A 5,833-nucleotide genomic window follows, 5' to 3' on the forward strand; every position below is an offset into this window, starting at 1 on the left:
TTCTGTCTCTCTCTGTCTCTATCTTTCTGTCTCTGTATGTGTGTGTGTGTGTGTGTGTGTGTGTGTATTATATGCTTCTATGTACATGGCATGCCCCAATGCTCACATCGAATTCACAGGACAACTTGTGAATTTGTCCTGTGGACAGGGATGGAGAGGAAGAGATAGTCCTCCCCATCCACCATGAAGACCCCAGGAATCAAACTCAGATCATCAAGCTTGACAGCAAGTATCCAACCTACTGAGTTATCTCATTGGCTCAAAAGTTTATGTTCTTTATTTTATTTTAACTTTTTTCTATGACTGTTTTACCAGCATGCATACAGTTCATTATGTTTGCTTGGTGCCCATAGAAGACCAAAAGTAGGTATTGAATTTCCTAGGTATGAAATTACAGATAGTTGTGAGCTGGCATGTGGATACTAGGAAAGTGCTCTTATGCACCGAGCTATTTCTCCAACCCCAAATCCATATTCTTTTTTTTTCTTTTTTTTTATTCGATATAATTTATTTACATTTCAAATGATTTCCCCTTTTCTAGCCCCCCCCCCACTCTCCGAAAGTCCCATAAGCCCCCTTCTCTTCCCCTGTCCTCCCTCCCACCCCTTCCCAGTTCCCCGTTCTGGTTTTGCCAAATACTGTTTCACTGAGTCTTTCCAGAACCAGGGACCACTCCTGCTTTCTTCTTGTATCTCATTTGATGTGTGGATTATGTTTTGGGTATTCCAGTTTTCTAGGTTAATAACCACTTATTAGTGAGTGCATACCATGATTCACCTTTTGAGTCTGGGTTACCTCACTTAGTATGATGTTCTCTAGCTCCATCCATTTGCCTAAGAATTTCATGAATTCATTGTTTCTAATGGCTGAATAGTACTCCATTGTGTAGATATACCACATTTTTTGCATCCACTCTTCTGTTGAGGGATACCTGGGTTCTTTCCAGCATCTGGCAATTATAAATAGGGCTGCTATGAACATAGTAGAGCATGTATCCTTATTACATGGTGGGGAATCCTCTATTCTTAATCTCACACTTGCACCATTTTCTTAAAGTGTTCCCCAAATATACACTTACCAAATGGCCCAACGCAGAGATATTTGATAATATTCTCTTCAGTATATGTGTTCTGGTCTCGCTTATGTTATACATAATTCATTACTGGATTATTGTCGGGATTATGTCTCAGTCTGCTGAAAACTTATAAAAATATATGTAGTGAGTATAATTAGCAGACATTATTATTATTGACATCCATTTAAATGAATGGTTCTGCCTTTTAATTCTATTCTGAATATTTTTGCTGATAATTAATAAATATTCTTGATGTCAAAGATCTTATGTTATTAATATTCAAATTAATTATAGATGGAACACATAATAGAAAACAATAAACAAATAAGAGTAAATAGGGTCTGTTTTGAGTAAGAAGTACAATGTAGCAAGGTGTCTACATTAAAATAATAATGTGTGCATAGGTAGCATTTAGTCTGAATCAAATACTTCTTTTACATATAAATTTGAAATTTCCCAAATTAGACTCCAGTCCCTTGAAGACAGAGCTCATATTCTGTAGTGCCTTTATATTCCAAGTGTCTTGAGAAGCCTTAGTGAACTTTCTATTCCATTAGTATATGTTTCCTTCTGGGTAAAAAATAATGGGGTCATCTCTTAGGCCTTTGAAGACCATAAAGAAGCAATTGGCATTAAATGCAATGGCAGGTTAAATTTCCAAATGCTTTTAAGTACAGGAAATTATACATGGCAATAATGCATTAGTAAGATTCAATTGAAAAGTTGCTAGGATAATAGAAAATATCAGGAAAAGAGGCATTCCCACACACGGGCTTGGAGGCATCCATAATAATCTACAAGTAGGATCTGCACAAGAAAAATACGAGAAGTTTTTAGTTAAAAGTGAAGTTGGTTTTGTGTGTCAACTTGACACAAGCTGGAGTTATCACAGAGAAAGGAGCCTCCCTTGAGGAAATTCTTCCATGAGATCCTGTAAAGCATTTTTTCAATTAGTGATCAAGGGTCAGAGGGCCCATTTTGGGTGGCACCTGACCAGTAGTCTTGGGTTCTATAAGAAAGCAAGCTGAGCAAGCCAAGGCAAGCAAGCCAGTAAGAAACATCCTTCCATGGCCTCTGTATCAGCTCCTGCTTCCTGACCTGCTAGAGTTCCAGTCCTGACTTCCTTTAGTGATGATCAGCAATGTGAATCTGTAAGCTGAATAAATCCTTTCCTCCCCAACTTGTTTCTTGGTCTTGAGTTTTGTGCAGAAATAGAAACCCTGACTAAGACAGGGACTGAGTAACTGATGTATAAAAGGAATCTCAGCATTCCGCCCTGAGACTCTCTGGCCCATATTTGGACAACCTTCCAGCATCAAAGTGTGAATAAGCTAAGGAACTGTTATGTAGCAGCAATAGTGAGGACAGAAAGCTGACCTTTGAAAGAACAACTAAAGTCCAGATACAGACTTGTTGATGAACCACAGGTGACAACAGATATCCAAATTCCTGGATAGGATAAAGGCTTGACTGTCCTCAGCACAAATGAAATGCTTATTTTCCTTAGGAAACTATCTCTAGTTAAGAGTGCTGTCACCTGCATATTCATTAAAATATTCAAATTATACTGTGTTACCATGTAACTGCAGTATGTCATATACCTTAAGATGAACTCAGAGCCTTTAAACACTGCATTTGCTAGAGTTTTACATGATTTCTTTCTTTGAAGATATAGTATATTTCTGGAGTCTTAAGAGCATCCTAGAAGCTTGAAAAGCAGAACTGTGCCAATTGGAATTGAGTTTTGTTCTGTCTCTGTTTTCCCTAAACATTGCTAATATGATTAATGAAACAGACAAGAAAATTGGAGTGATGGTAATTTTTTTCTCTCCTATTTCCTATGGATGTAAATGCAAAAGGCACTTTAGAAAAACACATCCACATCCTAACCCCAAGGGAAGAACTGTACATTTGTGTTTCTAAGCTGCACATCCTCTCTGCCATCAGACATATTCCCATAGGATTCTCAACTCCAAAACAAGTATGTTTTCTGTGTAAATTGCATAAACAATCTAAACTTCAGTAGCTTCAGTGTTGTGCCTTTTGTTATCGTTTGTATTGTTTGGTACCATGATACCAAAGCGCATGGAGACTACCACCATTTTAGAACCTCACCCTTCACACACTAAAAACAATGTATTTTCTTGGGTCTATTCAAATCATTCTTCATGTTTCCTTCCATATTTTATGATAAATACAGACATTGTTCACATGGTTTTACATCTCTAAGAAGTAATTTTCATGTCCTGGCCTCTCGATTATTAAATATAACTGAAAAATTAATGGGAGGAGAGTCTTCTATTAAAAGCTACATTTTATTAACAGTTATGATTCAAAAAGATCAAAAATGAATCAAAATATGAACAGATATACTTTATTTAGAAAAGAAACTCTTGCTAAGGTATATAATTACTCATTAAGGATGTATATTCTGAAAAAAAAGTTTCATTTGTATAGCACTACATAACTAGGTTTTAGGACAAACAGAGATGAAGGACAAAGTATTGTTTGTAACTAAATAAAATCTACAAGATGTTCATGGAGGGTCTTCAGAGGACCCAATCCAAGATGTATGGCTTTTCCTACATCTAATCGTGGCACTCAGGCATAACTATTTCTCCCAACTATTTCTCCCAAAGAATGAGTATTGCCATCTAGGGAAAGATGTACAAAAATGCATATAAGACTCATCAGTAGCTTGTGCTCATGATATATTTCATAAACTACAGTCAATAATATGGTATAAGAGAATTGGGGTAATCATCTAACAAATATTGATCAACAGGAAATTAATCTAAAGTACAAACTGAAACAGTTGAGTTCATGGGGCATCTACCCAGCTCCAAAGAATGTGAAAAGGCAAATCAGTAATCCAAAAAGGTTTCATTAAGCTCAGAAGTAAAATAAAAAGGCCTGAATAGTAAGAGAGAAAATTTGTGTGTTTGTGTGTCTGTGTTTGTGTGTGTGTGTGTGTGTGTTTGTATACATAAATTTTCCTATTACATGTAAAGCTTCTAACAGAATCTGTTCTTTTGAGGAATTAAATGTTTCATTCTAATGTTTCTCTCACTTTTGAAAATGGGTAACTTTTGATATGGTCTAGCTCTTCAGTTCTCCACATAGGGTCTACCATTTCAGACAACTATCTTTGTTTAAATCTATCATTAAGCTATCACAGTCCTTTGATTCTCCCGCCATTTATGTGAAACCAATGACATTTTAGGTTACTAGCTTTCTGATGTAGATAAAACAGTTAACTTGTCAGCAAAATAGTCTGAGTATCCCTTTTGATGCTCTGTTGAAAATATGTCCACTCAAATTGATTTGGAAGATAAAGTCACTTCTCTATTAGGATTTCTATATATAATTGTTTCTTCAATTTAACTTTCTCTCACAGTGTTGGGGTATACTCAGTCTTTACACTTCAAGGAAGGAATGTAGCATACATTCATCCCCCAATGCATCCATGACTCAGTTGAGAAGCAAGAAACTACTAGGTGCAACTCGAGGCTGTCAGTTACAGACTTGTTTTACAAATATACACAAAAGTGGGGACACAAAAGTGGACATTTTGACAACAGAAAATTTACAAAATAGCATGCAATAAAAATATTATAATGTTTGTGTGTGCGTGCGCAGATGTGTGTGTGTTTGTTAGGCATATACATACACATACACATACACACACACACACACACACACACACACACACACACACACACACACACACATACACATACAAGCTTCAGGCTAAAAGATACTCCAGTATCTTTCTCATTTTTCAAAGTCAAGTTCTAACACATGTTATCAATAAGTTTATGGATTCTTATTCATTTTTTATACTTAAGAGATCACAGGTGTTGGTGATATTTCAAATTTGCAAATTTATTACCTGTTGCTTTTAGGGCATTCTGATCTTACTATAATGTTCAGTGATTTTAAAAATCTCAATTATTTATTTTTAACTTAGTTCAGTGCTCACATTCAAATTATCAGTTTTATGAACATAAGACAAAGTGTCTGCATGTTGCCTTCAACTAATGAAATGACTAAAAATAGCTACTAAAGATTATTAAGAAAACAAAACAAACAAACAAATATTTTTATGTAAAGCTTACTTATTATATAGCTTCACTCTGGATATTGTAGGGAGTCCACTGATTTCTTTACAAAGCCTTTGTAACTTCCTAGGATTGAGTGTATATTCTCTGTCTTAAAAAATGCAACTCTAAAGCTAGAATTTCCCATTTCAAATTCTAGATCCTGTTCTTGTCAGACTTATAATCCTAGAAAATTTACCTAAACTCTCAACTATTCAATTAATTAAACAAGTACATATATATATATATATATATGTTTGTGTTGCTTTAGGCATTAGATAAGTTTAAGGAAAGAGAACTCCAACCATGACATGGAAAGGGTTAAGTGGATGAAAGAAGGTAATTCCTTATTAGCTTGTCAGGTGAAGAGAATACAACTTTAGATGTGGTTGATTCCCTAAGTGTGAAACTTACAAGTGGTCTATAGCTCATTAATGAAGCTCTAAATTAGACAATCATCATTAATGGGAGTTGCACTGCACATCAAGTTGAGGCTCTGGACAAAATGCATAATCATACACTTTAACAATTCAGTTCCGAGCCGTCTCAGGGTCATCCTTCATACTAGACAAATGAATAGAGAGAATCATTATTTGTAGAGGAGGTCTTATCTGTTATTTATTAATTACATCTTACTGCCTTCAAAAATTGTGGCTTA

This window comes from Apodemus sylvaticus, chromosome 8 (genome assembly GCF_947179515.1).
Source record: "Apodemus sylvaticus chromosome 8, mApoSyl1.1, whole genome shotgun sequence".
Taxonomy (NCBI): domain Eukaryota; kingdom Metazoa; phylum Chordata; class Mammalia; order Rodentia; family Muridae; genus Apodemus; species Apodemus sylvaticus.